Consider the following 14221-nt stretch of genomic DNA (forward strand, 5'->3'; position numbering starts at 1 on the left):
GCCACTGAAGTCGTGGGATCGAAGGTCGTCAGTTGCACTCGGGGATAAAAGTTAAAAATTCCTTCGACTCTCAGTCACTTATCCTGTCCAATATTAATCATGATTTATTTCTTCTAAAATTTTGTGGGATCGAGATCAGGATTCAGGATGACAGTTCCACCTTTTTATTACTTTAAGAGCAGTTAAGATCACTACTAGAGGCCGCATGCGAGATTTTAAAAAATAATAGAGCAAAGTCAAACATCAAATCCTTATTTTTCTCTCCTCTCAACTATATGCACAGAATAGAAAATAGGGCATCGCACTCAATCTCACAAACTTGCCCCCTTCTTCCTTTTCGTCTCACCACAAACTATCAATGGCCTCCTCATCCTCGCCATAATCACCGGCCGGAGTCAAATTCCACCATCCTCTATTCCTCTCCCAGTTGGGAGAGGAACCCTTCTCCTCTTTTCCCCCAATTAGGGCACAACAGGGGTGAAGACGCGAGTCATCTGGATCCGGGACGCCATCTCCACTCATCACTAGAGCATCCACCTTCTTCTTCTCTCGATTGGGAGAAGTTCCATCCTATCGCCCACTTCATCTCTTTCCTCTCCCGATTGGGAGTGGAGGCGGCCGATTTTTCGACACCACAGCCACATCTCTCGATTGGTAGAGGAGACAAGGGATCTTGGATCTGAGGTCTCTCCCATCTCCTTTGGAAGCTCACAATCGGCCATCCACTTCAACTTTCTCGACATTTCCTCTTTAGATTCAAAGATGAGATTTTTACAACCACGATCTTACCGCAAACACCCGATTGGGAGTCTCTTCGTCATCATCTTCGACTTTTTCGGACAGCAGGCCTTCTCCACAAGCTAATTAGTCCCAATTGGGGCTTGGTTGCGAAATCATCTTTTATTCATACAATCTCCTAGTTCTTGAATTTATGATTGCAAATGGCTTCTAATTCTCATGTAATATGTTTACAGGTTCATCATGCTTTACTGAAGGAGCTAGTTCATAAAGCTGTTAGCGAGACTCCAGTAGGTTTTAATTGCCTTGCTGTTTACTTTCTATTCTCTTGTGAATCATCATGCCTTTTCTTGATTTGCTTCAAAACAATTCACTAAGAAAACATGATTAAAGAAATGCGTTGCATATGTTGATCCTTTTATCTGTTGTAGTTGGAATTAATTAAAGTACTCAAGCGGTTATCTTTCCTCTCTTTCTTCTTCAATTGTTAGTCATGCATTAATCATGTATTAGCTTGTTATTCTCTAGTAAGAACCTGAAAACTCAAGTTTTTCTAGTTCTTTGTTAAAAATTTTAGGTCTACCTGAATTGAACTATTTGTTTAGTCTCATGGGGAGCCGTAATCTTTTTCCATGTCTGTATATCTTGATGTTTTTTAGAGACATGCTTGAAATGTGCCTAATATTCTAGTTGTACTGCATTAATAGTTATGTAGGGTCATTATTATGTAATGTAGATTAGTAGTGGCATTGTATTGTGACTGATCTTGTCCGAAAACTGAGAAGACGACTGGCTGGGAACGTAGCTATGTGGTTGACCGGAAGAAGACTCTGTGCTGTCCTACAAAACCTGGAGCGTTAGTGTCGGGTCAGGGAGGGGTCCTCGACATTATCCCTCTAATGCTCAAGTTAATATCTGGTTCAATAGAGAGGAATAGTAGCAGTGAACAGTAGCGAGAAGTGTGTAGAATAATGAAGCATCGCATACCTTCACCTGTGGATGGAGCCCCCCTTTTATAGTGTCATTGTAGCGTCTCTGTATGTACCATCAGTTTTTCTTTATCCATTAATGGAGTCATGTATGGCCACTTCAAAGGTGCCAGAGGACTACCATAGGATAATCCCCTGTCTCCCTATCTATTTGGGATATGTATGGAATACTTAGCCCGCATGCTGAGTCAACAAATAAAATGGACAAATTTTCATTTCCACCCCAAGTGCCACGAGCTCAGAATAGCGCACCTTGCATATGCTAACGATCTTTTGCTATTTTCAAAGGGAGATCGATCCTCCATTACCATTCTCATGGGTTGTTTAGAACATTGTGGGATGATGGCAGACTTAAGACCAAATTTAAGCAAATCATGTATTTACATGGCAAGGGTGGAGGAACACATACGCCAAGAGCTTCTAACCATCACCGGGTTCCAGGTCGGACAAATGCCTTACTAATATTTGGGGATCCCCTTGACATTTGACAAGTTGAAAATTGCAGACTATGGGCCCCTGATTGATATGTTGAGAAAAAAAAATTAATGCATGGCCAAAACTCACTCTTTCATATGTCAGGAAAGCGCAGTTAATACAGTTAGTGTTGCAGGGAGTTGAATGCTACTGGATGTCGATCCTACCACTGCCTGCGGGAGTTGTGGAGCATATATACAGCTTGTGTCGGAGTTTTATGTGGACATCTAAGCACCCCCACCCCCCAATAGCTTGGTCAGAGATGTGCAAACTTAAAGAGGAAGGTAGGTTGGGATTCAACATTACTTGCTAGAGTGTTGTGGCATATACATGATAAGCAGGATGTTCTTTGGATTCGATGGATCTATCACACCTACTTACTTGAGACTGATATATGGGGATGATAACCCAAGCACATTGACTCCCCACTCCTCAAGAGGCTGGCACAGATACGGAATTAGATAGTCACATCAGTTGGATCCACGGGGTTAGCGCAACAGACATTGGCCAAGTGGTTTAGCCAGCATAGTTTGCGTCACAGAGGTATCACATGGGCATATGATTTCTTCTGAGATATTGGAGTCCCCAATCCGTGGGCAGAGACAGTATGGAAGAAACATATCCAGCCCAACCATAGATTTATCTTATGGCTACTCGCGCACTGTAGGTTGCCTACCAAGGATCATTTAGAGTATCTTGAGGATCCTGAGGAGACGCAAATGTACATCTTCTTTAAATGCCTGCAGACACAATAGTTGCGGAACCAAATCAGACTCTGGCTGCACATGACACATGAGATGACTGTTGGGACTTTCGAGCCGTAAAAATCACTTTTTGCGTTGCGGAAACTCCAAAGTCCCATGCCACCGGATTCGTGCGAAGATTAAAATTTCGTGTACTTGTTTTTTTAATCTAGATTTACACTAGATCTACATGTTAAGGAGTTTATACTTTTGATGTGAAGCCCTTCGTTTATCCCGCTCGTCTAAGGTTTGCCGGATCTCAAGGGTGTCAAGTGAACACCCCTCTATGTGTATCCACACGAACAAAAAGGTGGAGAAGAAACCTTAGAGTGTGCTAGCACTCTTGAAGGTTTCAGCCAAGGTGGAGGAGAGGGAGAGAAGAAGAAGCAAGGAGGAAGAAGATGAAATCAATGAGCACAAAATTATAACTCACACACACCTAATGGTGGCCGACCACTTTAGAGGCTTTTAAACCTCTATGAAATATCAAGAGTCACAACTCTTGATCTTTCTCATGATGTGGCACACACATAAGCCAATCTTGATGATGTGGAACATCATCATTGACCCACCTTATGCCAACTCACAAATGAGGTGACATTGATCAAGTCAAACTTGATCTTTCATCTTCCCTTCTCAAGTCAAGTTAAACTTGACTTCTTCTCTCCCATGGTTGATCAAATCTAACCATTTGATTCAAACCAATTTAATTTAATGAATCTATATTCATTGAATTAAATTGATTCAATAAATCCAAGTCTAAATTGATTTATTGAACACATGAATCAAATTGAGTCCAACTCAATTAGTCTAGTTTGGATTACTCTTAATCCAATTTGGTTCATCACATGAACCTAATCCTCTAGGTACATCAAATGAACCTAATCTCCATCTAATTATCCTTTGTTTGCGACCCTATAGGTTCTTGTAACGTTGGCAATGCTCCTAAACCCATTTAGAAGCATAAGTAATGAGCGGTATCTAGCAACACATCATTACTACCCAAGTTACAAGAATGTTGAGATCCAATATCACCTTGTGACTACTAATTGTGACTCTTCACAATATATAACAAATGTCCTTCTATCCTTGACATCTAGGTTGATCATTTTGAGGCATAGACGGTGTCATTCTCTGATAAATCTAAATCTTGAACTCCAAGTAGACTCACTATAATCAAATGAGCTCAATATCTCATATTGACTTATTTGAGCATGGTCATGCACTTAGTGGTCTCACTCTATCAAGAATAACGATGTCACTCCCGTTATATAGGAGGGATAGATCTCATCTACATCACTCACATCCCTCCGCATAATTTGTTACATACCCAGTAATCGCCTTTATAGTCCACCCAGTTACGGGTGACGTTTGACGAAGTCAAAGTATATAACTCCTTATGTAGGGAACCATGGTGACTTCAGGTCCAAGGACTAATAGTCATACTAATAGCCACATGAGAAAGTATATGACACTCATATAACGATCCATGATACTTTCTCATGGTGGGTCATTCAGTATACATTCTTCAATGCATTCCCATGTGTTAACTTGATATCTCTATTTTCATGACTTGTGAGATCAAGTCATCGAGTTGACCTACATGCTAGTCTCGTCGCATTAACATTGTCCCTGAATGTTAATACTTGACTAGGAATGATTAAGAGTAGTGTTCTCTATATCATCTCACTATCGATTCAACCAATCAATTGATATAGATAAAACCTTCTATTCAAGAACGCTATTATACTTAGTTATTTGACACTAATACAAGTAAGTATAATAACCAAAACAAATGCCTTTATATACATAGGAATATGATACAATGAGTCCATACAACAATCATCATATGATTGGTTCTAGGGCTCTAACTAACAATCTCCCACTAGCACTAGTGTCAATTAGTGTAGGCTCTAAGGCCCAATGACCTAGTGTGACCATCATGCTTTCTCTGTGCCAAAGCCTTGGTCAAGGGATCTGCGATGTTAGCCTCTATGGGTAATATGCAAATCTTCACATCTCCTCTATTGAAGATCTCTCGAATGAGATGGAAGCGCCGTAGTATGTGTTTGGTCCGCTAGTGTGAGCGAGGTTCCTTAGCCTGTGCAATTGCTCCATTGTTGTCACAATAGAGCTCTATCGGATAGGCTATGCTAGGAACCTCCCCAAGCTCAGTAATGAACTTGCGGATCCAAACTGTCTCCTTTGCTGCTTCTGATGCAGCAATAGACTCGGCCTCTGTTGTAGAATCAGCAACTGTGTCCTGCTTCGAACTCTTCCAGCTTACAGCACCACCATTCAAGCAAAACACGAACCCAGACTGCGATTTATAATCATCCTGGTCAGTTTGGAAGCTGACATCACTGTAACCCTTTACAACTAGCTCATCATCGCCTCCATATATCAAGAAATATTCTTTAGTCCTTCTTAAGTACTTAAGAATATTCTTAACTGCTATCCAATGACTTTCACCTGGATCTGACTGGTATCTGCTCGTCATGCTCAAAGCATACGAAACATCAGGACGAGTACATAGCATGACGTACATGATAGATCCTATGGTTGAGGCATAAGGGATCGTATCCATGCGGTCTCTCTCCTCTCTAGAAGAGGAACTTTGAGTCTTCAAAAGGCTCACACCATGTGACATCGGCAGAAATCTCTTCTTGGAGTTCTGCATGACAAACCATAGTAATACCTTGTCAATATATGTACTCTGACTTAAGCCAAGCAATCTCTTAGATCTATCTCTATAGATTTGTATGCCTAGAATACGGGTTGCTTCACCTAAGTCTTTCATTGAGAAACAATTCCTTAGCCAAGTCTTTACAGACTGCAGCAAAGGAATGTCGTTCCCAATGAGTAGTATGTCATCCACATACAATACAAGGAAAACAATTGTGTTCCCTACAACCTTCTTGTAGATACATGGTTCATCTTAATTCTTGATGAAACCAAACTGTTTGATCGCATCATCGAATCGAAGATTCCAGCTCTGAGAAGCTTGCTTTAGTCCATAAATGGATTTATGCAGCTTACATACTCTGCCAGTATGCAGTGGATCTACAAAACCCTCAGGTTGTGTCATGTACACATCCTCGAGCAGGTTTCCATTCAGAAACGCGGTTTTGACATCTATCTGCCAGATCTCATAATCGTGATATGCTGCAATAGCAAGCATGATCCGAATGGACTTAAACATCGCTACTGAAGAAAATGTTTCATCATAGTCAATATCATGAATTTGTTTGAAACCTTTAGCTACCAGACGACTCTTATATATCAGTCCATCCATGTTAGTCTTTCTCTTAAAGACCCACTTACACCCAATGGATTTTATCCCTTCAGGTGGATCATCACAACTTCAGAATCCATACTTGGTTGGCGTACATGGATTCTATTTCGGATCTCATGGCCTTTAGTCATTTCTCAGAATCTGGTCTCATCACAACTTCCTGATAGGAGGTAGACTCATTCTCAATGAGCATAGCGTCATCATGGTCAGACAAGAGAAATGAGTATCTCTCAAGCTGACGACATACCCTATCAGACCTGCGAAGAGGTATGTCTACTTGAACTGGTTGTTGTTCCTCAACTCCTTGTGAAACAATCTCATCATCCACAATACTTTGTGGTTCCAGTTCAACTTCCATCAAGCCTTCAGTGCTATGGTCCATATCCTGAACTTCTTCAAGATTGAACGTACTTCCACTAGTTTTTCTAGAAACAAGGTTCCTTTCTAGAAAAACCCTAGTCTTAGCCATAACTACTTTGTGTTGACTGGGAATGTAGAAGTAATATCCATTCGTTTCCTTGGGATATCCTATAAAATAACACTTATCGGATTTGGGTCCCAGTTTGTCTGAGACTTGTCGTCGAACGTAAGCATCACAACCCCAAATCCTCATAAAAGACACCTGGGCATCTCTCCCAGTCCATATCCTATATGGTGTCTTTATCACAGTCTTGGATGGAACACGGTTGAGTATGAAGGCTGCTGTGTCCAGAGCATAGCCCCAAAGTGATATAGGAAGATTAGTATGACTCATCATATACCACACCATATCTAATAGGGTACAATTCCTCCTTTCGGATACACCATTCCACTGTGGTGTTCCAGGAGGAGTGAGTTGGGATAGAATCTTACACTCAGCTAGATTGTCACGAAACTCATGGCTAAGATATTCACCACCTCGATCTGATCGAAGTATCTTAATACTCTTGCTAAGCTGGTTTTGTACTTCGTTCTTGAATTCTTTGAACTTTTCAAAGGATTCTAACTTATGTGCCATCAAATACACATAATCATATCTACTGAAGTCATCAATAAAGGTAATGAAGTACCTATAACCACCTCTGGCAACGACATTGAAAGAGCCACATACATCACTATGTATAAGTTCTAACAAGTCAGTCGCTCTTTCACTGTGTCCACTAAAGTGAGTTTTGGTCATCTTGCCCAGTAGGCATGACTCGCATGTCTCATATGATTCAAAATCAAATGGGTCCAACAAACCATCTTTATGGAGCTGGGATAAGAATTTGTCATTTATATGACCTAAGAGACAGCGCCAGAGATAGGTTTGGTTCATTTCATTTGATTTGAACCTCTTGATATTTATGTTATAGATGGGGTTCTCTAAGTCTAGAATGTAGAGTCCTTTCATCAGAGGTGCACTACAATAGAGCATATCATTTAAATAAACTGAACAACATTTGTTCTTTATTATAAATGAAAAACTTTTCTTGTCCAAACAATAAATTGAAATTATGTTCTTAGTAAGAGCAGACACATAACAACATTCATCTAGTTCTAGTACAAGCACAGAGGACAGAGATGGATAGTAAGTCCCTACAGCAACAGCAGCAACCCGTGTTGCATTGCGTACTCGTAGGTCCACCTCGCCCTTCGTCAATGCCCTGCTATTTCTCAACGCCTGCACATTAGTACAAATATGAGAAACACATTCGGTATCTAATACCCATGATGAAGAAATAGAGAGATTAACTTCTATAACATATGTACCTGAAGTAGAAGTCTCACTTCTCTTCTTCTTAAGATCTTCCAGGTAGATTTTGTAATTCCTCTTCTAGTGCTCGGTCTGACCGCAGTGGAAGCAGGTAGCATCCTTGGTGACCCCTCCTTTGGGTTTCAGTGCCTTGCCTTTGCCCTTGGCTTGAGACTTTCCCTTATCTTTAGGCTTGTCCTTGCCTTTTCCCTTTTGCACCATCAAAATGGAGTTGGGCTTTACCTTCTTAAGGTTGAGCTCAGCAGTTCTTAACATGCTTAGCAGCTCAGGCAGTGACTTGTCATTTCGTTCATGTTGTAGTTCATGATGAATTGACTGTAGCTCTCTGACAAAGATTGCAAGATCAAGTCAGTGGCCATCTCTTGGCCAAGGGGGAATCCTAACCTCTATAGGTTTTCTATGTACCCAATCATCTTGAGTACATATGGACCTACGGGAGTTCCGTCTTGCATCTTGCACTGAAATAGTGCCTTAGAGATCTCGAATCTCTCGTGCCTAGCTTGTCCTTGATATAGTTGACGAAGATGTTCAACCATATCATAAGCACCCATCAACTCGTGTTGCTTCTGAAGCTCAAAGTTCATGGTCGCGAGCATGAGACATGACACATCTAATGCATCATCTTGATGCTTTTTATAAGCATCATGGTCAGCTCGCGTGGCAGTGGCAGGATGTGCCTTGGGAATGGGCATCTCCAAGACGTATAGTTTCCTTTCCTGAGTGAGAACAACTCTCAGGTTCCTGTACCAGTCCAGGAAGTTAGCTCTATTGAGCTTGTCCTTATCAAGGACAGAACGCAGGGAGAAGGTGTTCGTGTTTGATGTCATGACAATCTACAACAGAAAATGCATAAAATAAATATCATATTCCACTAATCATTTAATTAGGCCTTTAATTAAACGATGCTCCCACTGAATTATAGAACTTTTGTAGAATCGAGTCATGGATGTGATCAAACCACACCTATTAGATTCTAACCAACTAACTATAATTCTTGCGGGATAAGATCCACATCATACTACGCCTTGAGTTAGCTTTGGCTAAATCGCCTAAGATTTAGTATGATCGGTAAGTAACTAATTACCAATTACATCTCTATGCAACTCTTGTTTATAGGATCAAGATCCGCATGTATATTAAAACTTGAGTTAGCTTTGGCTAAATCGTCCAAGAGTTAATATAAATGTGATTTTGACCTATCTGTCAACCATTGGAAAATGCCTATAGTTAAATCCGATCCAATTGAGTTTAACTAGTTTTACTCAATCTAATTGAGTTTGTACTCACCCAGGCGTTGATAGGCGGGACCAAGATTGTCCCTCCGCACCCTATCAAGATAATATGTGTTGCTCTGCTTTGGCAGATTTAACAACATGTGATCGAGGTAATGATGTGTATCATGGCATGGTAGACATTTTGAATTGACGCGATTAAGATCTAATCTAATCGTTGATGTGTATCGTATACGCGATTTAGATCTAATCTAATCGTGGTGCATCATATACGCGATTTGGATCTAATCTAATCGTTAAGGCACTAATTAATTACTCTACTCTAGCATGCATCACATACACACACAAGCAATTAATTAAATTGTGATTCGTCATGACCCTACTACGATCTTCTCAAGCCAATGAGAAGATCAGATGGTTAACCTAGGGTCAACAGCTTCTCCAAGCTCCTCCCCTTGACCGCCATATGTTGCTCGCATCCTCCTCGTAACTCCTCGAGTGGACCTTCCACAGTTTCATTTTGTACATTACAAAGATGAAACTCGAGTTACATTCGAATCTAAACTATTTTACAACAGGAAATAAAATAGAAAGACACGACGCACAGGTCGCGTATCAAATATACAACACGCACAATCACACAAAAATGATGCGCAGACCATATTATGAATTACAACACATGTATCCAATCCAATTGGGATTTTTGGGCTATGACCATCACAAATACATACATAATTCTAAATTATGTATTTTATATAAATTTCTGTAATTTTACTACTACGTTTACAATTTCATGAGTTACAATTTCCCGGCAGTCCCGTTTAACAATTTTCGGGCGCGATCGCAGGACAACGCCCCTTGCGGGGTTAAGAGCAGCGCCCCTACTCGTGAAATAAGTCTCACGAGTGTCCTACTACGATCTTACAACGCCTTAAGCCACTGTCCCAAAACTATTTGGGCGAAACCTTGTCGTTTCGGAAGGTTTTTCTCGGTATACGAAACCTACAAGTGACCAAGCACTTGTTGCTTCGTATTTCCAAGAAAAATACTCATAAAACTATAAAAACGTAAATTTACAGAAACTTATAGATCTGATATTTTTCAAAAAAATACAAACAAAACATGTACACGCTTCGTACGTGGCTCTGATACCACTGTTGGGACTTTCGAGCCGCAAAAATCGTTTTTTTGCGTTGCGGAAACCCCGAAGTCCCATGCCATCGGATCCGTGCGAAGATTAAAATTTCGTATACTTGTTTTTCTAACCTAGATATACACTAGATCTACATATTAAGGAGTTTATACCTTTGATGCAAAGCCCTTCGCTTATCCCGCTCGTCCAAGGTTCGTCGGATCTCAAGGGTGTCAAGTGAACACCTCTCTATGTGTATCCACACGAACAAAAAGGTGGAGAAGAAACCTTAGAGTGTGCTAGCACTCTTAAAGGTTTCGGCCAAGGTGGAGGAGAGGGAGAGAAGAAGAAGCAAGGAGGAAGAAAATGAAATCAATGAGCACAAAATTGTAACTCACACACACCTAATGGTGGCCGACCACTTTAGAGGATTTTAAACCTCTATGGAATATCAAGAGTCACAACTCTTGATCTCCCTCATGATGTGTCACAAAAATAAGCCAATCTTGATGATGTGGAACATCATCATTGACCCACCTTATGCCAACTCACAAATGAGGTGTCATTGGTCAAGTCAAACTTGACCTTTCATCTTCCCTTCTCAAGTCAAGTCAAACTTGACCTCTTCTCTCCCATGGTTGATCAAATCTAATCATTTGATTCAAACCAATTTAATTTAATGAATCTATATTCATTGAATTAAATTGATTCAATAAATCCAAGTCTAAATTGATTCATTGAACACATGAATCAAATTGAGTCCAACTCAATTAGTCTAGTTTGGATTACTCTTAATTCAATTTGGTTCATCACATGAAACTAATCCTCTAGGTACATCAAATGAATCTAATCTTCATCTAATTGTCCTTTGTTTGCGACCCTATAGGTTATTGTAACGTTGGCAATGCTCCTAAACTCATTTAGAAGCATAAGTAATGAGCGGTATCTAGCAACACATCATTACTACCCAAGTTACAAGAATGTTGAAATCCAACATCACCTTGTGACTACTAATTGTGACTCTTCACAATATATAACAAGTGTCCTTCTATCCTTGACATCTAGGTTGATCATTTTGAGGCATAGACGGTGTCATTCTCTGATAAATCTAAATCTTGAACTTCAAGTAGACTCACTATAATCAAATGAGCTCAATATCTCATATTGACTCATTTGGGCATGGTCATGCACTTAGTGGTCTCACTCTATCAAGAATAACGATGTCACTCCCGTTATATAGGAGGGATAGATCTCATCTACATCACTCACATCTCTCCGCATAATTTGTTACATACCCAGTAATCGCCTTTATAGTCCACCCAGTTATGGGTGACGTTTGACGAAGCCAAAGTATATAACTCCTAATGTAGGGAACCATGGTGACTTCAGGTCTAAGGACTAATAGTCATACTAATAGCCACATGAGAAAGTATATGACACTCATATAACGATCCATGATACTTTCTCATGGCGGTTCATTCAGTATACATTCTCCAATGGATACCCATGTGTCAACTTGATATCTCTATATCCATGACTTGTGAGATCAAGTCATCGAGTTGACTTACATGCTAGTTTCGTCGCATTAACATTGTCTCTGAATGTTAAAATTTGACTAAGAATGATTAAGAGTAGTGTTCTTTATATCATCTCACTATCGATTCAACCAATCGATTGATATAAATAAGAACCTTCTACTCAAGGACGCTATTATATTTAGTTATTTGACACCAATACAATTGAGTATAATAACCAAAACAAATACCTTTATATACATAGGAATATGATACAATGAGTTCATACAACAATCATCATATAATTAGTTCTAGGGCTTTAACTAACAATGACTACATGCCGGAGGATGTTGCGGGTATTTGTGCGTCATTATCGAGGGGCAGGGATGCTGATGAGGGCACGTCATAATACTATGGTTGCCACGATACACTACGTTTGGTAAACTCAGAACTGTTTGAAGTTTGAGAGTGAGACACTTGAGACAGATGACATATTTAGGAAAGTCCAACCTCATGTCTATCATTCCTAGGATATTTATTCAGATTTATCGCTACACTAGCCTAGACGATCATAGGAGGGCTTTTGCTGAGAGGGTCACACGTTTAGTTTTTTGTGAGGTGGTGAGGTGGGGCCACACACATGTAAAAGGAAAAATGATGCCCCTTTATAAAGGGGGAAAATGCTTCATGAATTTCTCGTGCAGGACATGGAGCCACATATGAAATCCAGCTTCTTCATGGTTTTCACGTCCATGACATGGAGCTCCATTTGCATATAGAGCTTGTCACCTATGCTATCTGCTTCTGGAACTGGAGCGATGGGGAGGAGCGTGGATGGGAGCAACACTGGCTTGGAGGAGCATAAGAGAAATGGTTGTGAGGGGCCACACTTAATTTTGTGAGGTGGTGTCGATGTATACAAGAGAGAGGGAGGCTACATTGTAATGATTATAGTGAGATTGTACAGACAGAGAGTGAGAGATTTCACTCATTCAGTATGGGGAGGGATCATATTGTGAGAGGAGGGTGTAGGACCGTTAGATTCGATAGAGGGGGGGGGGGTGAATATCGATTCGAAAAAGACGAGTATAAACGCAGCGGAAAAATAAAGTAGACACAGATATTTTTATTTCGTTCGGAGCCTGTGACGACTCCTACTCGAAGGCCCGTGGTCCTTGACCACTTTCGTTGGGCAATCACTAACAAGTCGAAATATGACTACAGAATAAGTACAGGAAATGCTAGTAATAATAAAGCAATACCGACAAAGAAAAATTAAATAAACACCGGAGGAGCACTTTTGTCGGAGCGTTGTTGACGCAAGACTCAACGCCGAGCAAAGAAGACCAGAGAAGAGTTCTCGGTAAAATTGATTTCGAAGCCCCTTGGGCAGCTTCTTTATATGTTCGCTGGATTCCTTCCGCCACGGAATGCGACGAATCGCCAAATCGAGATGCTCCACGTGGCGACGACTGGCTGGATAAAATTCGCCTTCCGGATCCCTCCGGGCGCCGACCACCTTGTTCCAGAAAACCCATTTTCTGCAAAACAAAGTTAGTCCGAGGCAAATGTATATCCTGTAAATCAGATGTCAGCACAGTTAAGGTTCAACAGATAATTAAAAGAGTATGACTTAGATTCCGTCTTTCCGAGACCGAATCTAGTCACGATCTCGACTTAGATATCCGAATGGATCTAAGTCGGATCGACGCCTAATGTTCCCTTCCCGAACGCGTCCTCATGACGCTCCTTCCGACTTACTTACCGCCAGACGTCCCGGCCACCTGCTCACCTGCTCTGACTTCGCCAAGCGCCCGGTCACCCATCGACCCGCTGACTTCGCCACTATCCCGGCCGCCGACCTAGCTGGACTTCTCGCCAAGTCCGGTCAGCCCCGTCGACCGCTTGGACTTCTCGCCACCTATCCGGCCAGCCCGACCTAGCTGGACTTTTCCTGCACACTTGATCAAAGTGTCAGACAACAACACAACTAACTTAACCTATTTGTCATTCATCAAAACCTGGGTTAGACCGTTAGTGCTACCCGCACCAACAATCCCCCCTTTTTTGATGGAATGACAACCTGGTTAAGTTAGTGAAAACATATACAAGAAAATAACATGCATTTATGTGGTTTTAAAGTTTGTTAGTTTGTATTTTCAAATTGGTTTAGCTAACTTAACCACCTAACCTTCCTCCCCCTTTGGCATTCATAAAAAAAAATGATCAAAGGTAAATAATCATAGTGAAGAGTTACTGTAACAGGTAATCAAATTTTGAAAGATAGCTAAGTTTGGTTCAAAATTTGAAAGATAAAAGTGCAATTTTTAACACCAAGTTAAAACAATAGTCAAGTTGACTTGGGGTAG

The 14221-nt window shown here is 40.8% G+C and overlaps 1 long non-coding RNA gene across 1 annotated transcript; it reads left to right on the forward strand.

Moving 5' to 3' along the window:
* Positions 1-209: 209 nt before the first annotated feature.
* LOC121991956 lies at positions 210-1948 on the forward strand. The gene is made up of 2 exons (XR_006114784.1): positions 210-1028; positions 1475-1948. It is a non-coding gene; the product is annotated as an uncharacterized LOC121991956 (long non-coding RNA).
* The last annotated feature ends 12273 nt before the right edge of the window (positions 1949-14221 follow it).

Source organism: Zingiber officinale, chromosome 6B, assembly GCF_018446385.1.
Source record: "Zingiber officinale cultivar Zhangliang chromosome 6B, Zo_v1.1, whole genome shotgun sequence".
In the NCBI taxonomy this organism is placed as follows: Eukaryota; Viridiplantae; Streptophyta; class Magnoliopsida; order Zingiberales; family Zingiberaceae; genus Zingiber; species Zingiber officinale.